Below are 21424 nucleotides of genomic sequence, written 5' to 3'. Positions count from 1 at the left end.
TCCATGCATGTCCAAGGGCTCACTACATGCAAAGATGATCATTTGGCCAAAGACAGAGAGAGAGACCTTCCCAGCCACACAGGCAAGGCAGCCATGGTCTCTCCCTAAACCCTCCAGGACAAAGAGCCAAATTAAACCTTAAAGACAACACTTGCTTTACACGTAACCATCGGGCTACCCAAACACTTAAACATTTGGAAAGCTTTGTATTCTAGCCATGGGTCTTCAACTTTCAAAGTTTTCTACACGTCAGAATATGGAGCAATATGCCATGTAGTCTCAAACTCAGAGGAGACTTTTAAACTACAGAGACACGGTGCCAGTTCATTTATGAAAGATACCTTCCCTGCTCTCAAGAGGTACAGCCTCAAAGATAACATGAAGTGCCAACAGACAAAATGGCAACTGCAAGCCTGTGCCTCTGGACGAGTGAAGCTGTGTTGAACACCGTCTCTGAGAACGAGGGCTTTCCTCTCTCTCACCCTTCCCAAGGAGCGGGGCAAGTGGGTGCCAAACTGCCGTATGACTTCACTCTCCGTAATCCCCGTGGCACGTGGAATACTCACGGCATGCCAGATGATCAGTAAGGTGATAACACTTGTATATTATACCTGCCTGGCACAATTTGAATGAGGCTCCCTTGGGCCGCCTAAGGTTTCGCTTCCTGTTTTCTGCACCTGCACCAGTTTCGGAAGCAAATAAACACACCAGACAAAACCATATTTTAGGAGCTTATTCAAAAGCCAAGCGATCAAACCAATGCAATCAACACAAACTCCAAAGCACACCAACAAGGTGATTAACCTGAGGTTCAGACTCACTCCATGTAGGCGAAGCAGGCCTCCTTCGGGTTTTTGTGATCTCTGCAAAGCTCCGCATCTTGTATCCGTCTTAGCTATTTAATGTGACTTTTAACCAGTAGGTAGAATACTCACAATCGTCAGCGCTAACGTGCATACAGCTCCTTCCTATACTTATCAGGCACCACGCATCACATTCTACACGGATTATATCTCATTAATCCACACAACAAACGGATGACGTAATTTCTATTATTACATCCTCTTATACACACACACATATTTACGAAAGATGAAGGCAAATTAGAAAGGTTAAGAGGCTTTAAGTCACCCAACAAGTGTTAGAAGGCCTCTTTAAACCCAAGTCTGCTAAACTCCAGAGTCCCTGCCCTTAACCACCAAGCCACAGTATGACCTACACCCATACGGCATTCATCGGGATTTGGATACAGCCTTAACTAGAGCCGCATGCCTGGTCAGTGTCCTTAGAATTAATGAAACTCTTCATCACTAGAGTTAAATGGCTTTCGCAGAGGTGTTTTTCTTCTGTTTTGTTTTTTCACATTTAGAAGTGGGGATTTATATTTCCGTGAACAGACCAACAATCCTTTCGGACAGTTAGTTCCGTGCCGTTTTGGGAGGACGAACGCTGAAAACAGGCAAGGAAAGAAATCAAATCATCCACCAAGGGGTTAGGGGCTGTGGACATCAATGTCGTTGTCACTCTGTCCCTGATGGAGCATTAGGGGTAAAAACAGGATAAGAAATGACAGCTTCCTGGACTTCAGACTGCCATTCAACATCACTCAAAAGGCAGCATTCCCTGGAGAGGCCAAGAATACAGCAGGCATTAAAGCAATTCCCTATCAGCACCTTTTTAACAGGAACTTACTATTAAGATATTTTCTTCTGTTTTTTTTTTTTTTACCAATTCATTGTGTAAAATTCACTGTGTAAAACAGTCTTCACCAAATACATATATTTGGGGCGGGCAGGGGAGTTGTGTGCCCACAAGAAGCTAAACAGACTCAATAAGAAATTCAAATCAAGAATTGTTCAAGACGACACCTGCCTTCTGGCCTAATGGAAAAATCAATCTGTCAGGTTTTAATTAAGTGCTCAGGCTAGAAAGAAAAGGCGGCTGCTTATACTTGGTATACTACCTAGTGGAGTGTTCATAGTCAAAATGCGAACAAAAGCCCTATTTGTTACAGGAATGGTAACTGTGTATAGATGACTCATCTGCTTCTGGGCGGCCATATATTTAGTAAATAAAAGGTGGAACTAGATGAATCCCATAAGCTTGTTGACAATGACCTCTGTGAATAATGACCTTCGGGAGTCTAAATGATGCTGTGTTAGAACATCTAACTGAGAATGTGCACAAATAAGCTGGGGAGACAGGGGATCAGGAAGTGATGCTTTCTCGCCCAGTAGTAATGTCGGGTCAATAAAACAACAAGTGAGGAATACGTAAATCAACGAGTGAACGTGTGAATGAATGAGTGAGTAAATGGAGGAATCCATGTGTTAATTCCATGATGTTCAGTAAAATAACTTACTTCTCCACTGTATGTTACACAGTCACTAAGAAATACACAAACACCCACGCCCCTCATCCACCACGATGGAGACGGTTAAAAGTTCTGACCAATCCTGTCTGCATACAGGTGTGGCCGCACAGATAGGAAACAGCTCTGTTAACACGGTTCACGACCACCGTGGGGAATTAGTTGGCAAATGTGCGGCCCCCCCTTCCCAACCGGCTAAGCGCACAGCCAGCTCATTCTCCAACCACCCTGGCAGAGGTGGAGAAATAGAGACATCGAAAAGGGTGCGTGGATTACAAGTTAATAACTGGTTTGCACGTGGTCAGCTGTCCTGAGCAGCTCTGTTGTTCCCCTAGGAACTCGACACCAGACACCTTGCCCGGGAAAAATAACACAGACAGACGACGTAAACACATTCAAATCCCAAACCTGACTATAAAACCCTTGTGTAGTCTAACGTTTGACCCAACTAAAGTATCATGTCCAGTCCCTTTAGTGTGAAAATTAAGGTTGTTGAGAAAATTCAACAGGCAATCTGGGAAATAGCCAGATAGGAAGGCTCTGATGTCCACAGCCTCAGACTGTCAGGGGGGCAGGAGCCAGACAGGGGATCACTCACAGGAACTTATTTTCCCTTCCTTTCCTCCTTCCCTACCAGACCTGCAGGTGGGGAAGCTGATGTCCTTCTCTATGGAAAAAAAAAAAAAAAAAGCTCTAGGCCCTCGATTGCTTCTGAAAGAGCAGCCTCTTTTTTTTTTTTTTTAATTTTTATTGGAGTAGAGTTGATTTATAATGTTGTGTTAGTTTCAGGTATACAGCAAAGTGAATCAGTTATACATATACAGATATCCAGTCTTTCTTTTTTTAAGATTCTTTTCCCATATAGGCCATTACAGAGTACTGAGTAGAGTTCCCTGTGCTATACAGCAGGTCCTTATTAGTTACCTATTTAATATATAGTAGTGTGTATATGTCAATCCCAATCTCCCAATTTATCCCTCTCCTCCTTATCCCCTGGTAACCATAAGTTTGTTTTCTACATCCGTGACTCAGAAAAGACAAATATCATATGATATCGCTTATATGTGGAATCTAAAAAGAAAAGGGTACAAATGGACTTATTTACAAAACAGAAGTAGAGTCAAAGAGCAACCTCTCGAAGGCGGCGTACAGACCCTGGTGCCACCCTGCTTCTGGCAACCTTTGGCTTCCTAAGAAGGCCACGGAAACATGGAGAGTCCCTCCCCCAGCCTGGCCCCCTGGGGGCTCCTAACAAACTCATCATACCCCTCCCCAGAAAAACACGTGCACGCCTTCTCCCTGGGCTCCCAGAAACGGCCCCTGTGTCAGCTCAAACACATCCTCCCAGCATTCACAGCCTTCTCAAACCGTCGCGTGCCATTGTGTCAGGAAGAGCTATTGTGCCCGACAGAAGAGGGAAGGACAGCAGAGGCCGGTGGGGAGAGAAATGTGGGGAATGTTGGAGGGAAGCAAGAAAGCATGGGAGGGGAAGATTTAAATCTTCCCAACTTTTGCTATCATACCTTCTAAAGGAGGGAGTGAACTGCCAAGACCAAGTTCTAAAAAAACCACAAATTTAGATAACAGGAATCACTCTTATTAATAATAAACCATCACCAAAAATCAAGTGTTTATGACAAGCCAAAAGCTCTGTTAAGTGCTCTGCATATATTTGCTGATTTATGCCTCCTGTCGGTCCAAACCCCAGCACCATCACTGCCACTAACATACACTGAGTCCCAAAGACTCAAGTCACTCACTCAGGACACCTAAGCTACCGAGGGGCAGAGGATCCGTGCGAATTTCAGGAGAGAACAAAAACCACTTGGCCCAAGGTAAACCATTCCGGAGTCATCCCATTATGTTGAAATTCTACAACTTGGTAAGGCAGAAAAAAAAAAATCCCTTCTTTTTTTCAAACCCTGTTGAACTTGAACCACCTTAGAGAAGTGCATTTAATCTTCATCAGTAAGGATGTCCCGACCATCTGAAGCAGAAGTACAACAGGCCACAAAATGAATTTTGCCTTTTGTGCGGCTTGAGCCAATCACATCTCCACGACATAGGGCCTGGTTCGCTGAGGTTCCTGAAGGCGATCCACCCATGCACCTCCAGACAGAATCTGCTTGTTTAATAATTAACACTTTAGGGCTTCCCTGGTGGCACAGTGGTTAAGAATCCGCCTGCCGATGCAGGGCACACGGGTTTGAGCCCTGGTCTGAGCCCTGGACCTGGAAGATCCCGCGTGCCACAGAGCAACTAAGCCCGTGCGCCACAACTACTGAGCCTGCACTCTAGAGCCCGTGAGCCACAACTCCTGAGCCCACGTGCCACAACTACTTAAGCCCACGTGCCACAACTACTGAAGCCCGTGCCTCTAGAGCCCGTGCTCCGCAACAAAGAGAAGCCACCGCAATGAGAAGCCCGCGCACCGCAACGAAGAGTAGACCCCGCTCACCGCAACTAGAGAAAGCCCGCGCACAGCAATGAAGACCCAACGCAGCCAAAAATAAATAAATAAAATAAATAAATTTTAAAAATTAACAAGAGCAAAAACTCTTTTCTGAGGCTGCCTTCAGATTTTAGGTCCAGCCGGCCTCTCCCAGGATGAAGCCAAGGGCGGGTGACAACGAAAAGCAATGAAGGTGACAGGGAGCAAAGGTACAGCCAGAGGATCAAGACAGTGGGAGAAGGCCTAGAGAAGAAAAAGACAAAGAAGGAAAAGAACAGCACGAACAGGACTGGCTTCCCTCACAGGAAGCCAGAGAACACCTCGTGCACAGGATGACCAGTATTTTGCACTCAATGGATCTTACAACCCAGGAAGAGAAATGTGCTTTCACAGGGATTTGCAACCCAATCTGGGTTCAGTAATAGAGAGAAAGCCAAGATCGCTGAGTGAGCAGCATAGGAGAGGCTCAGCCTGCCACGTCTGTCCCAGCCCTGTCCTCCTGTCTTGCAGGAGAGGAAACCTTGGTACGAAAAAGCAAAGCCCTTCAAGACAGTGTATGAATCCCAAGCAGGGCCAGCTTCATGGGGGTGTGACCTGTGCAGTCACAAAGGGCCCCGTGCTCTGAAGGGCCCCAACTTGGCTTAATGTTTTGCTGTCACCATCTTGAAATTCTTAATATTTCACAGTACTTCACAAAGAACCCCCCATTTTAATTTTGCACCGGGCCCACAAATCGCATAGCTGGTCCATTCTCACTTTTAGTTTGATGTTTGAATTTTCAAAAGTTTCACGAGACTTGGATTTTACTTCTACTTTTTTTTTTTTTTTTTTTTTAAACAGATAACGTGTTTCACAGGCTATTTACACTCTAGGTAACCTGGCTTGGTTGTCACAGATTCTCAAAAGTTGATATTTAATACATACAGCAAGCGAGTCTTCACCCCACACCTAATCCATGCCCCAACCTGCAAACCAAAATGTGCTTAGTACGACCATCAGAGCCCATGGAAAAGGAAAGATGTCACTAGTGGGTTTCCTGGAGAAATAATGGGACCCATGCACTTCTAACCTTGAAGGACTGAGAAAATCTGAACCACTCACTAAAACTCAATTCCGGATCCTCAACCTTATCCTATTTCGTTCACAATATACACCTCCCAAACATGTACACACGCAAGTGTATACACACACAGGTATAACACGTGTATCCAGAGGAAAATCTTACAGTTCCAGATGCCTGTATGTACCCCTGGTCTCATATATGTTACAAACATCAGAGAGACAGGTTGGTCCTGATGGTGCTGTCTTCAAACGGGGTTTCTTTGCAGAGGAAGAAAATATAAATGCATACACTGGAAGACCAAGTACAGGTACACCTCAAAGACATTTCAGGATCAGTGCCAGACCACCAAAATAAAGCGAGTATCACAATAAAGCAAATCACATAAATTTTTCAGTTTCCCAGTGAGTATCAAAGTGATGTCTACACTAGACTGTAGTCTAGTGTGCAATGGCACTCTTGGTGTTGTACATTCTATGAGTTTGGACAAATGTACAATGACATGCCTCCACTATCACGGTATCATACAGAGTATTTTCACTACCCTAAAAATCCTCTGAGCTCTGTCTATTCGTCTCTCCCTCCCCCCACCCTGCAACCACTGATCTTTGCATTATCTCCACAGCTTTGCCTTTTCCAGAATATCATATAATTTGGATCATACAGTATATAGCCTTTTCAGATTGGTTTATTTCACTTAGTAATATGCATTTAAGGTCCCTCCATGTCTTTTTGTGGCTTAACTGCTCATTTCTTTTTAGTGCTGAATAACATTCCATTGTCTGGATGTACCATAGTTATTATTTATCCATTCACGTACTGAAGGACACCTAGGCTGCTTCCAAGTTTCGGCAATTATGAACAAAGCTGGTATAAATATTCACGTGCAGGTTTTTGAGTGGACGTTAAGATTTTAACTGCTTTGAATAAACACCAAGGATCCAGGATTGCTGGATCGCCTGGTAAGAGTAAGCTTGGTTTTACAAGAAACCACCAAACGGTCTTCTAAAGTGACTTACTATTTTGCATTCCCACCAGCAGTGAATGAGAGTTTACTTTTTAAAACATTGTTTCTGAGGTATTCATTCTAAGACTCGCCCCAACCCAATGACTAAGGATCTTTCACACGGCACAATGGAAGTTCAAGGGAAACATTCCATCCTTTTAAGCCTCTACTCAGCCCCCTAACACACGGTCCATGGTCAGGTTCCTTGGGATTTCCCCATTCTGAAGGCGAAGCTGTCCAGTGAGCCAGGCTCTGTGACCACCCATGATCTGAATTACACACAGGTGTTTGAAAATACAGAGGGATCCAGCATAATTAAGAGCATTAAGCAATCATCTCAGCCCAAGGAGGCAGCTGAAGAAAAAAAGAACAGAGTTTGGGCAGCACTTTGGGAAATAAATTCCACAGCCTTTCACCAAGTTGAAATCTTGGCTTTGGACACACATGAAAATGAGCCTGACCTGATCTGAGCTCCCAGTGGACATCTGCCAGATCACAAAAGTTGACCCAACTGGCCTGCTTTCCCAACAAAAAGGCCACCGCTGGAATGGCAGATGGTATGGCTGGTAAGACCCAACCAAGGATGGACAGGACTGTGGAAAGGAAAATGGCAGAACACAGCTGGCCAAGCCAGGATGGGGGGCTCTGCTATTAAGAGAACCGCTTTTACACTGCGTTTTCAAAAAATAACAGCACAGCGGCCTTTGATCTGATTTTCTTCTTTTATAGACTTCCATCACCCTTTCTTTACGTCCTATAAAACATAGCTAATTACTCTTTTATTTTCTCTCTTATCACTTGGTACTGCTGTACAGTGGTAAAAGGACTGCTCACTCTACCCAGGGAAGCATGTCTTTTAGGGAGAAGTGCATTAGAAACCCCTTTGCAACAAAGGAGGCGGCACCAGTGCTTTCCCCCAAGGTTTCAGGAACCTGGAAGAAGATGTTAAGTTACAAGGATGACTTCTCCTTAAATAAACCGTTACCAAGTATAACTTTATTTGTTATGAGAAACTCAAAAAAATTTTTAAATTAAAGCCATTGTTTAATGGGCAACACTGACTCTAATGGGCCCTGTTTAACACACACCCGCCTTTTAAAAAGAGCGTTGTCCAAACATTTCCCCTTTGTTATATTTTTCTCCATTCTTGAGGGAAACACTATCTACCTTTTACACTCATTTTGTTTAACATCCCCAGTCATTTATGCTATTTACTGAGTACCTGATATTCCTAATAAAATGTCAGTACAAATACCCAAGTTGCCTAGGAGGAGAAAAAAAAAAAGTTTTCCCACCCTTCCCTGGCTGGTGAAGGTAAACATTTCTATGGCCCGAGTCAGTCAGCCACTACACTGACACAAATGCCTTTCAGCTTTCCTCTGAAATTACAAAAGATGATCGTTTTACTCAGCCATAAGCCTAACTAAATCGATACTCTGTACACATCAGAATTAAATATGGTCTCTCTGCTCAAAATGAAGAGTGTATTATTTATCACTAAATTTAATGACAAAAAAAACCCTGATAACTCTCTCCGATTATACCACTGATTTCATCTAGTTCCGCATCATTCTTTTGGTCATTAGCATAATCACAGAGCACCAGCTCCGGCTTAGGCAGCAAGTTTGATAACAGAGCTGAAAGGAGACACACACTATTTTAAAAACATGTTCCGATTTTCATCTAAGTATATCTTTATTTATGTGGCGTTCTTACCATAAAGATGCCAGTCCTTGAAAATACGCAGAAATCACTTTCTACTCTGAAGAACAAGGTGCTTATATCATAACAAGAATACAGAAGTATAAAGTGCCTGTTAATTAAACATCGCTTTTTAACTTGCTACCCTGCATACGTAACTGTGAAGTTCTAAACCAAGTCTTTAAAATTAGAATGAGAAAATGGCTAGGATCCTTCAAATGAATGCCTCGTCTGCTTGTTGTTTTTTTTTTTTTTTTTCTCCTTCAATGTAAGAGATCAGCCACTTGATTTATTATTTTTTTGAAATCAAATTCCCTGGTAAATGTTTGACTTTAAAGTTTTTCCCTCCCCCCCAAAACAAAACAAACAAACAAACAAAAAAACACTGGTAAATGAGCACATTATGAAGACGTGGCCAGGACTGACAGTTTCACATCCATCCTACATTTTCAATGTACAGGACTGCAGAACGCTGCTGGGTTTTAAATTCAAGCGTGAAGAGCTTGTCTTGAATTAATATTCAGCACTTTAAAAGGTTCACATGGAAAAATGAATAAACTACAGCCACATGTATTCATATGAATGAATTTTACTAACGGTACTGAACAAAAAGTATCAAGTTACTAAAGAACACAAATAGGGGGATACCATCAAAACACATTTTGAACATGCGAAAGAAAACCCTGTATTTGGGGGAATACAATCATATGTATTAAAAGTATAATGAAAGCCATGGGGTGGAAAACAGCCAGCTAAGAGCAGAGGTCACCTCCAGGGTAGAAGGACTGGGCTAAGATATGCCAGAAGCCTCTTCAACCGGGATCAGAAATACATTCTTTCTGAAGCTAAGCAGCAGGTACATGGGGGCCCACTGAATTAGTCTCTGAATTACACTTTTTTGGTGTCTTACACATTTCATAACAAACATCGAAAGCTGTAAGCACGTAGTTTTAAGAGAAATTGCTTTGTAAATATCTGCCAGATTTCCTTCCTCAAAAGTCTCTCTCAACTCACAGATCAAAGTGCTCGAGGCCAAGGCATCGCATTTTATTCAACAATTGGGGCACTTGTTACAATACTAAAACCCCCATATAAAATCCATTTGCACCATTTTCAAAAGTCTCACAACTACCTTGAAGAAGTTCCCCACCTCAGTACTCTGCCAGGGGAAAGTCCTCTCTGACACAGAGATGATTTCCGTAGCTAGTAAAAGCCACTGTCCTGCTTCTTAATTGAAATAAACAAAAACAAACACAGAAACGACATCTCTCTTTAAGTATCTTTAAAATTTTGAGTTGATGCAAATACATGCACAGGAAAAACAAGCTAGAATCACATCTTATGTATGATCTGGGGACAAAGGGGTCTAAGGTGAATGTTTTGCCAGATGGGGAGTTGATTCCTCCCCCGCACACACACACCCTATCCACGACGCCATCCCCATCCCAAAATATTTAAACCTTGTGCTGCTGTTGCCTTAAGGACAGTAAGACAAAAGGGAGAAGCACCCCCAGTCAGCGGTGAGGATGACTTGCTCCTACAAGTATAAGAATTTGTTGTAAGCTTACCCAAGTTAGGACGGCGCATTTACTGTCAACAGGCCATCATACTGCAACAAAAGCCATTATTTAGAAAATAAGATGAACACGTTTAAGTGACTGAACCCTTCCCTAAGCCCAGAGAAGGCATGCAAAACAGCGGGTCTGCAACAACACGCCTGACGAAGCCCCTGAGAGAAAACCCGAGATTGAACCATTTGCCACTGTAATAAGACTATCTTCTCCAAAATTATTGACAGTTGGATGTGGACAGCGATATTCTCTAAAGAGGTCCCACCCAACCCCCCCTTCTCAAGGTTCAACTAACTTTCTTCCAAATAATTAAATGCGGCAAACTTTCTATTAGAAAATTTCTGTAAGACGTCACTAGAAAGGGTCTGTCATTGATTCCCTAATGATAAGTCAGTTAATTACTTAATCTTTCTTAATGAAATGATTAACATCTTTTCAACAAACAAGACAGAGGGATTTAGCGTCACGCTGTAGATTTCATCCACTGCTGACAGCTGTAGTAAGACCATGCAGCCTTGACGATGCACTTTCTATTTTTTCAACCAGTCCCGTTTTTCATCGTTTATAGAAACCCTCCATGCAAAGTTAGAGACACTCTCGTTTTAAAACTTGGCCCATCAGAGATTGTTATTTAAGCCCTTCAGGGTCTGAACAGAAATAAAAGAACTTTGTATTACAGGGATATTCCAAATGCCACCCAAACCTAGAGCCCAAGCAACTGTGAAGTTCGAAACATAGAAACAATTGCCAACTTTTTGGTATCTATTAAAATGAAGCCACACCCAAAGTCAAGTGGCAATTTTTTATTTTTTACTTTAGGTGAGGGCATTTTGGACCAACACTTTATTGCTGGGTAACTTCAAAAGGCACATTACTAATACAGATGAAAAATGTCTATACAACTTTTATTTAAATAACTCTTTTGATCTTAGTGGAGAGATCTTCAGCTGAAGCCCTGAATAGTTAGTTAAACAAGCCTCCTTAGCATTTTATCTTCCTTTATCTCATAATCTTGGAGGATGCATTCCTCTTAGGATTCTGCTTGCTTTATTTGTGTGGCATCCTTGGCGAGGCTACTTCCATCAATATTCCTGCAGGCCCCATCACATGCAATGAGAGAGAATTTCCCAAGATGCCTAGGGAAATCAACGTACTTATGCCAGCAGGGTTAATCTAATGGGTAAACAGTTCAGATTTTTAAATTAAGATGAAATACTTGGAGAAAAAAAAATTCCAGCAAGCCATCTGACACTAATTGGTAGCTACAACATGACAACGCCCATTGGAAACATGGAGGCAAGCGAGGCATAATTTGAAAAGGAACGCCTGGTACTTGGTAAGAACGACCGATGTGCCACGTTGTTTCTACCACTCAGCTAAACTGTGAGGCTCTTGTTCTGCCTCTATTTCTCTAAGTATCTAATGTTTCTTCTGGTGCTTGACTCTGGAAAGGGAACCCATATTCCTTTCTTAGGTTTCATGAAGTCCAAACAGTAAAGTTAAACCCTTAAGAAGAGCTGTAAGATTCCTCCAATGCTGATCTTTGAGGAGTCCAGTTCTCCCACTTCGGTGGGCATCAGAATCACACGGGGAGCTATTCAGAAATGCAAACGCTGACCCCCCCAAACCCCCGATATGGCACATCCAGGCACAATGCGACTATGTCTGTGTTTGGAATGACAGCTCTGCTGCGATTCCAATCCTCGTGCATACTTAAAAACCACCAGCTTTGATTCTTAATAGGAATCCGAACACATTAAAAAGAACACGGGTCTCAAGATAAAACAAAAAATTAGTCTGTAAAATCCAAGTGAAGATAAAAGATTTCAGTTCCACAGTCTTTAGGAGCAGAAATCACTTGGTCCATGGGTCTCTGTTTAGTGTGCATCAGAATTACCCCAGGGGAGGTTTGTGAACAATGCACATTCGCACGTCAGTCTGCAAAAGTTCTGATCGAAGGATCTGTGTTTTAATAAATCCCCCCTAACATGTACACACGCACAGACACACAATGACCTGGAAGCAGGTGAGCATGGGAGCTCGCTTTGAAACATGCTGAACTCGGACCAACAACAACCCTCTTCCACTTCGCATAGGAGTATCTGCCTCCACCTCTGTGCTTACCTGTCCCCGGGAGAGGAAGCCTCCAGCCCCTCTGATGGGCCATCACCAACTCAGGGGAGAGGCTCTGGGACAGGAGAAACTCATGCCAAACTCACATCACTCCCTCCCCCCAGGAGCTGCAACCACTGTCCTGAGAGCACCAAGAACGTCTTTAAAAGTCTGAGTAACTACACAGCCCCGGTGCCCTTAGATCTTTAAGCTCGAAGAATATACCTGAAACACTCCCCCTAATTCGAAGACGAGGAACCAGAAGCGAGAAAAGTCACATTATGATTCAACTGCAGAGCCAGGAGGGAGAAAAGGAAACCTCGGAAATTCTGCTTTTGAGTTGATGCTAGAACTGTTATTCGGTGTCCTAGCCAATAAAGCTGATCACAGAATTAGCTAAAACCAGAGAATCTGGCAAACTGTGAATATCCACGTGAATTACTACTAATAAGTAAGTCTGTATCCAAAAATAAAATTCAGGAAAACATCTTTGTCTCACCCTGAGTATCTTCTATTTAATACAAACAGGGACCCAATAATGCCAGGTTCAGGTCCATTTTTCTCCCCTGAGCAAGTTGTCCTCCAACATGCTAGCCCCAGGTATTTTCAAACTGTTGAAATAAAACAGAATGACACGAGCTTTCTAATCAGTGATTCCTCCATTTCAGCTTTGTGTCTGAATTAGCAGCAAACGTTAGAGGAAATAAACCCATCTGAGAGGGGTCCTTAGTAGAGAGAACTAAATAGTAAACAGAACACTTGAACACAATTTTGTATGTGTTCATGCTCCCTTATTAAAAAAAAAAAAAAAAACAAAACCTATTTTATTGAAAATGTGATTTGGAAAGAAAGTGCAATTAGCTTTGCACAGGCCCTGCCGAGATGTTCCTGAACACACCAGACATATGTAAATATTTCGTGATATCAGTTCCAATTGAGTAGACCTGTCAAGATATTTACAGGGCTTGACAGTACTTCTGTCTTTAATTAAATTTTTGTCCAGATATTCTAATGTAATTTAAATAGATTATTAGTTGTCAGGATCTAATATAAATTTTGTTTACGATTTAGTTACTTTAAGTACTCAGATTGAAGAAACTAATTTAACCCCACACGTGAGCAGCTTCAAGCGTCAAGACCACTAAAAAGCTTCCACTGCCCTTTGCACTCTCCCTATAGTCTTAAATTACTACAACTTAATGGCAAATATCGAGGCACAAAATGGAGCCCCCTCCCCCACTTTTTTAAAAGCAAAGAGCTTGGGGAGGGTCATACGGAAAAACCCATCTATATGCATGTTCAAGTTCCAGATTCTTTCTTTCAGGCAGCCAGTTCTCCCAGTGGCTGGCTAGGTAGGAAATGTTTTTCTCACTTTCGATCCCATAAAATCACTACCAAACACCTGTTGTGCACAAGGCAGGGCATGTATTAAAAACTGGTGTCGGGGGATTTCAAAAAGAAACACAAGTCCTGCAGAGACATCCTCAAGCTAATTCGGTCAAGAGATTTTCATGACTGGGTAAAACAGTACAAGGAAAAGGATGCAGCTTCTGGCACAACCTTCTTGTGAATGGGAGCTGACTTCTAAATAAGGCCCGAAAAATGCCTTAGCCCCAACTGACTGTAATTAATAAAAGTAATTTATTAAAGAAACAAAGAACACTGTCAAATTGTCTTCCCTGACTGCCATGCGCTTTACCCCACTGTACTTCCTCTTTCCAGAATACCAGCCTTGGCAGCCATTATTGCAAGAACATTATCTATGGGATGCAAAACCAAAGCACTTCTTGAAATCAAACGTTCCTCACAACATTTATTTTTAGGTTGGCAGCGCAAGCCAAATCTGCTTAATTTCCATTAACCACATCGTCACATGCACATCCAAATAAACTATGTGGGTCCCAGGGGGAAAAAAAAACAAGTGTCATGCATAAGATACCCCATATTTGGCCAGGTTTCCCTGTTTCAGGAATTTGTCTCATCTCATGGCCCGCTGACGTTATAGCTTTCGGAACCTCTAACCTTAATTCAGCCAAGCACCAAGGAAGAGAAAGATTTTTAAAAATCAGTTTAAGATGGTTTCTTGGATGGCACACGTATGGCAAAGTGACTACAGACCAGTGTAACAAGGCACAGGAAAGATCGTTTAGAAATCACACCAGCCCAACTTACTTGGCTTGCTGGCTTAATTTACAAACTCAGTGTTTGATCACCTGGTGGGATTACTACCATCAACTAAAGAAAAAAAAAAAAAAAAAATCCCCTACAAATAGCAAAAGTCCATGTTGGCTGGTGTATAAAGTTCACCTGTCTATTCAGCAGATGACTCTCTTAAGGTTATTTTCTTTAGAAGACAAACCCCTACTTGCTGGAGACCTTTATATACTCTAGGTCCAAAAAACATACTTAAAAACAAAAAGAACAATACTGCTGGCTTAGCTAAAATGACATTTACTATGACGGAATCCTATAAAAGGAGTATGACACCTAACAGGATAAGAAAGGAAAAGAAAAAGCCCTAAGCAGAAAAATTTCTTTGAAAAAACAAAAATACCACCTGTGCAAATCTAGCTATGCTCTGGAAACCCCTTTTCAGCCATAGAGAACCAGCTCCTGCTCGGTGCCTTGAAGTTGCAATTAAATTGTAGTAATTTAAGATTATCGGGAGAGCAAAGGGCAGTAGGAGCTCTTTGGAGGGCTCGCCTCCCCACTTAATGTTCTTCAGTCAGGGGTTAAATGAGTTTCTTTAATGTAAGTACCTTAAAGTAACTGAATCATAAACAAAATTTATACTATTTTCTGACAGCCTGCGATCTATTTAAATTTTATTAACGGGTACCTCAGATTATTTTTAAAAGACAGAATCCTTGCAATGCCCTGTAAATATTCTTGGCGTCCCCACCGAAAAGTAATCGGTACTTTAGAACACCTAAATTGAATACACACACGTTTGCGGGATGCAGACTCTTTACAAGATAACATTTCGAAAGTGAGTTTGCATCTTAACTAAAACCTGAAAACCAAATCAACAGCATAATAAGATAGGCTGCAAAGAGGAAGCTGGATTCAAAATAAGTTGTCACATCGGCTCTATTCTCCCTTCTCTTCCTTTATGTTGGCACTGGACGTGCGGGGTATAAACACATTTGTTGAGGAAATATCACAATTCTTCTGTTAATTTGAACAACTGCTGAGAACAGACATATATCTTTCAGTAGAGCCTCCGAATGCAAAGGCCGGGGCTAGAGTCTTAAGAGAAGCAAGGAAGCAAGGAAAAACTTAGTAACAGAAAACCATGCCCAGGCTCAACATTAACCCAGTTAACTTTTGTTATTGTTGGTACAAATGATTTAACTAGAAAGTATTTACAGCTTTTTAAAAAACATTACATATTGCAGAAAATTGCCTAATAGCATCCATGTGTATGTTTAACTCACATTGTTTAATGATACAATAAAAGGTATATCCAATAAAAGCTACAGACTTTGAAACATGTTGGGCACTCTGGTTATGAAACTGACTTAAAAAAACACAAAGTGCTTACTATGTGATTGACATTTGTTCATTACAAATGCAATCCTTCAATGACAATTATTTTTATTCTTCTCTGTGTGTTTAGTTGTCCTTTTTCCTACTTTGTTCTACTTAATTTGAAATGACATTTAATTTGGGGATAGTTTATAGCTTAAAAAAAAGTGTTACACAGTTTATACTCCAGCATTTAAATATAAACACAATCTTTCACAGGTCTCCAGCAATACAACCCCCTTAATTTGAGGCAGTTAATTTGAAAAGTTGATGTTTCTTTCATTATACTTTGATAAACCTGTGAAAACAAAATGCTAAAGTAATTACTGTTACTACTCCCTTTAAAAATGTAAAGCAGTTAAATTTTCCTAGACAACAAGCAAGGACAAGTTACAGAGAACTTGAATAAAAGTAGCAACGTGGTCATGCTGAATGTCAATCTAAAAAAAGAGGTTATGTCTAATCTGGAGAATGCTCCCTCTCGCCTTTTTAAATTCCAAGAGTGGGCTGACACAAAACTTCATCACCAGGGATTTTTTTTTTTTTTGATTTTTTTTTTTTTTTTTTTTTGAGCTTCACATCAGATTTAAACCCTCACATACAAAACCTTGGCTTCCCTGACAAGGCAGATCTTCTAAACTTGATGTGAGAAAACGTTATCTAACTCTAGTGTAGGAGTCTAATGTTGGTAAAAAAGAATTCCACTGCACAGTTCTGGGTAGCAAGACAACCTCTAGAAGTCTTACTATCCTTTTAATGCCCTTTTGGGTACATTCTCTTCATGAATAAAAATGCATTATAAAAATAACTTGTTTAGCTACTCAGCATCTATAAGGAACTCAAATGCTGCCTGGAGAGGGGCTGAATATTTCCTTCCAAGCAAGCCTCTGCTTGCACAACAAAGATCAGCATTTGCAATGGTCCATTTCTGCATTAGTGAATATATAGCTTTGCTGCTTGATCGAATCGTCCAGGGTTCTCCGTGTAGAGCTCCTGACAACAACCCAGCAGCAGTTCTGTTTGATCTCTCCTGCTTCCTTAATTTGGGTTGTCAAGGTTCAGCAGTTGGAGGCTGTTTACTTTACTTTTCCAAAAAAAAAAAAAAAAAAAACTGATTTTTTTTTCTCCCTCTCATACAATGACTAATCCAAAGACTAAGGGGGGTGAAGTGGGATGCAGCCAGTGACAAGATGTTAAGCCTTTTTTCCCCCCCTTTGCAGTGAGATTTTAGCGAACACCTTTTGAATGGTAACTAGTTGAGTTCCTTTTAATATTTTTAATACTCTTTAATTATGAGACCTTTCCAGCAGGCAAGTCAGAGATGGAAAAGACTCATTCCTGATCTCTGAAACTGTGAGCCCAATTTTCTTTTCCTGGCCTTAAAGAGATGGGCATTTTCACTTTGAGAATCAAAACTCTAGTGGAATTCTCAAAAAGATTCAATACATTTCTCTCTGGAACCAAAAATCATAGGAACTCCTGTGTCTCAATTATACAGGATAACCCTTGGTAAGAAACACCTGAACTCTTACCATTTCTCTTCAAATTCTAGTTAAGACATCTCCCCCTAAATTGATTCTCACTGTGGAAAAAACGAGGGGAAGGGAGATGAAAGGTAAAAATTTGGAAATATTCTTCAATGTATTTTCAGCAGGAGAAAAATCTCTTAACTATCCCTCAGGTTTTCTCAACTCAGCTATTGTGCCAGCCCTAAATCCTGAAGCCTACGGACAACCAAAGGTAAAGTGTAGACGGTTTCAATGTGTAGAGTCCTTTCAGGGGGAATACAGAATGGCCCTCCAACCTTCCTGTCTAAGGAGCAGAAACAAAAAGGGAAACCCGAACTTGGAAAATACCTGTGACCGGACATGAGAGCAACACCAGCCCCTCATAAATGGGCTGGAAAAGCTCAAATGCAACCAAATGAAATGTTTACATTAATTCCATTATTCTGCCCATGCCTCACAGATGAGGGCTGGGGGGAGGGGGGCGGGGCTCAGAGGAAGAAAATAAGTTTCATTTCGGGTTTTCTGGTCTAGCAAAAGGAAAAGGAATTAAGACGAACGTGTAGGATGAGCCCAGACTAAATCAATACACTTTGTAATCAGCCCGGCAAGGGTATTTGGACACAATGACTTGGAAATAATTAACAGTTAAAAGGGGGGGGGGGAGTGGGGTGAGAAGGGGAGCGAGGGATGTCATCATATTTTATCAGAGCACTTTACACTCCATGCTAAACTTTGATCTCCAGATTTTCGGATTTCGGAAAGAAAAGAGGAAAAAAGGAGAAAGTCCAGTATTTCAAAGCACCTACCGGCTTGAGGATGGGCACATTTCCTGGCTCCGGCGCCAGATCGCTGCGCTCGCACCGCCCATGCTGGGGCTTTGGGCGCAGAGAGCCCCCGGGTACAGCCCGAAGCTCTAGGGTATCCCCGGCCCTCACGCCCCCGCCCGCGGCCGCCTCGACTTACCCGCGGAGTCCGGGGAGGGAGTGGGAGTGCCGCCTTCACGCCCGCGGAGGAGGCGCCGGCAGCACCATGGTCCCCGGCGCCGCAGCCGCTGCCCCTTGCCCGCTTGCTCGCCGCGCGCTATCTTCTTCTTGCAAACTTTCGGGTTCTGCGGTCGACAAGAAACCGGGGCGACCCTCAGCAAATCTTCCCGGTGCAGGTTGCGGGGAACTGAGTAGGGCGGGATAAATGAGTAGCCTGGGGGGCCAAGACCGAGAGGGCGGCGGGCTCGAAGGACCCGCGAACGCGCGTGGAGGGAAGAGAGGATGTGGCCCAGGGATTCCCTGCAAGGATCCCGAGACCGGGAAATCGGCCCGAGCCGAAGCCTCAGCACCTTCCCCGGGATCTTACAAAGTTGCAACAACAAAAAAGGAGGGGGGAGGAAAGGGGGAGGGGGTGGAATAGGGATACGATCGCAGGCGCAAGGTTTGGAGTTACAACTGTTTATTTAGTCCTTATTCTCACAAGGGGCGGGAGCTGCGCCGCAATCGGGGGTGGGGGGGGGGCGGGTTGCAGGCAGCGATTTCGAAGCAAACACTTGGGAGGGGGGGCCTGAGACTTTGTTTCTGGGCGCGAAGCTCCCCGGCGCCCGCGTGTGTCACCGCCAGTCTCCGGGGACCGAGGCGGAGCTCACAACAGGTGGGGAGGGGGACTAGCCGAGGGCCAAAAAGAAGAAGGAATCAAAGTTTCCGAGCGCGGCCGTATCTGGGGAGGAGGGGGGCAGGAGGCGGAGGCGAGGGGAGGCGGAGGCAGCGAATGACCGCGACCCCGCGGCAACTGGCAAACTCCTCCGGCTCCCGGCGCCGCCACCGCGGTCCCCACCCGAAGCGCACACCCGCCCGGCTCGCCGGCTGGCTCAGCTGAATCCTCTCTGCGGGGCAGGAATGGAGCGCGGGGAGCCCGGGAGGAAGGCGGCGCACAGCAGAGGAACGGAGAGCCATTGGCCGCCGGGACAGGGCCGAAGGGTCTCGGCGACTCGCGCACGTCTCAGGACAGATCGGGACTTGGGAAATCCCCCGTTCCCCAGGCTTAAGAGGGACGTACACCCAGAAAGTGCGTGTGGTGCAGCGGAGAGGAATCCGGGCGCCGCGACTCCCCGCAGCGCACCCTGCTCCCACTCCCACCCGCCGAGCTGGCCACGGCGGCCTCGGATCCCTCGCGGGGAGGCTGGGTTCGCCGGGCCGAGCGCGCGAGGGGGACGTGTCTAGCTGGAGGTGCGCGGGTGTGTGTGTGAGTTTTCTGGGCTCCGGGGTGCGGCAGAGGAGTGCCCCCGCCGCCGAGTCCGGGGCACGGCGTGCGTGGCACCGGAGACGTCCCCAGCCCCGGGGCCTAGGGCGCAGACGTTCCCAATCATTCCGCTGAGGCCCGCGGAGCAGCCCGGGGCTCCGAGGGGGCAAACACTCGTGGAGAGCGAAGGGAAAAAGTTTGCTCCAAGTCCAAACTTCGGGCTCCAGAGGCACCCGGCGCGCGCCCCCTCCCGCCGCGGACCCGACCCCGGGCCCCGCGCCCGCCCGGCTCCTGGGCAGGCACCCCGACGCCGGACACCGAAAGTTGCGCCAGGCGGCCTGGGATTCTCGAGTCCTCTCCCCGCTGCAACCGTGGAGAGCGCAGAGCGACGCGTGAAGGGGCCGAGGTGAAGGAGAGATCGCCTCCTCGCCGCCGCCGCCGCCGCAGCCCCCCCCCCCGCCCCGCCATTTGACTTATGGAAATGCACCCAAGAGTGCGGGCGCCGCCGGAGTCCCCTCTACCGCCTCCCGCGCCAGCTCGCAGCCCCCAGCCACCCGGGAGCCCGGGCCCCGACCCGGGGGAGAGAGAGGCTGCCTCTGGGGAGGGCTGGGGGAGATGCACGTGGAGCCGGGAGATGGGAAGAAGTTTTTTTTTTTCCTTTTTTCTTTCTTTCTTTTTCTTTTTCTTTTTTTTTTTTTTTTTTTGTTGTTGTTGTTGTTGTTTAAAGTGGTCGGAAACAAGGCAGGAGGCGGCTTGGGAAAAAGTGGAGCAGAAATGGAAAAATACAAACTCACCCGCTGCAAATGGTCTCTCGGTGCAAACTAAGGTGTTTTCGGGCCTTTCCCCGCGCGCGCCCACTCCCGCCCGCGCGCGCACCCCCGCGCACACACTCACTCGCGCACACACGCGCGCACACACACGCACTCCCGGGCGAGGGCCGGGCCGCCGCGAGTACAGCATGCAACCGCCACACAATAAATAACAATAGATTCCTCCGCTCCGGACTAGCTTTCCGGAGCCCAGCCAGCGCCAGCGGCGGCGGCGGCGGCGGCAGAGGCGCGGACGACGTCGGGCCGGGGGCGCTCCCCCGCCCGCCCCCTGGGCTGCGGCCGGAGCCCCTTCTCCATCTTACGCACCCCCAAGCCACCCCCGGAGCGCGAGCCGGCTCGCCCCCCTTCCCCGAGCCACTCGGGCGCTGGCACCCACCCCCTCCCCCGGCCTCCCGGAACAAATAAATAAATAAGGCGCGCGAGAGGCCAACACGTCGCGGAGGGAGATGTTGTTATTTTTTGCTGTTGTGCGTCCCTGACGTCACATCCACCTGCTGGGTAAACAACAAGGCTCGCAGCAAAAAAAAAAAAAAAAAGAAAAGAAAAAAAATCGCAGTTGCCAAGGGGGTGGGGCGGGGATTGGGGGCAAGGGGAACAGGGAGGTGGGAGTGAGGGGTGTCCAGGCTAGATGGGGACGAGGAGAGGGAGGCAGAGCCCCGCAGACCAGAGAGAGGAAGGCAACGCCAGAGCAGTCCCTGGCAAAAGAGGGATCAGGCAAGAAAGACCTGGAAAATGAGGGGCATGGGGGAGGGGGATTCCTCAGAAGATGGGGAAAGGGGCGCCCATTCAGACACCGGAAAGAAACGAGAGGGAGAGTGTTAACAACTAGGGACGAAGATGGGAATGCGATGGCTATTTGCTTGGTTTCTGAGCTAAAAATACAGAAGGAAGGGGAGAGGAAAGACAAGCATGTGAGTTTCCTCCAGTTAAAAGTGAAAGTGTTTTGCCATCAGTGACAGTTGAAGGAGGGGGAGGTGGGGTGGTGTTTTCAACCCCCTTTCTCCTTCTCTCCCGTCCTCCCTCGGTCTCTCCTCTTTCTGCACTTTGTCCAATGAAAGA

General features: G+C 45.1%; 1 protein-coding gene across 7 annotated transcripts in view; it reads right to left on the bottom strand.

The window, feature by feature from the left end:
• FOXP1 (forkhead box P1) overlaps positions 1 to 20486 on the bottom strand; it is a 586136-nt gene extending 565650 nt beyond the window's left edge. For all 7 annotated transcript variants that reach the window (XM_068557265.1, XM_068557270.1, XM_068557271.1 and 4 more), the window contains exons 1-2: positions 20330 to 20486; positions 18273 to 18417 (exon numbers count right to left, since the gene is read on the bottom strand). The gene's annotated coding sequence lies outside the window, so the exon portion shown is untranslated. The remainder of the gene's footprint in view (positions 1 to 18272; positions 18418 to 20329) is intronic.
• Between the last annotated feature and the right edge of the window lie 938 nt (positions 20487 to 21424).

The sequence above is a fragment of the Eschrichtius robustus genome, chromosome 12, assembly GCF_028021215.1.
Source record: "Eschrichtius robustus isolate mEscRob2 chromosome 12, mEscRob2.pri, whole genome shotgun sequence".
In the NCBI taxonomy this organism is placed as follows: Eukaryota; Metazoa; Chordata; class Mammalia; order Artiodactyla; family Eschrichtiidae; genus Eschrichtius; species Eschrichtius robustus.
This window is presented reverse-complemented; position numbering and strand designations above follow the sequence as displayed.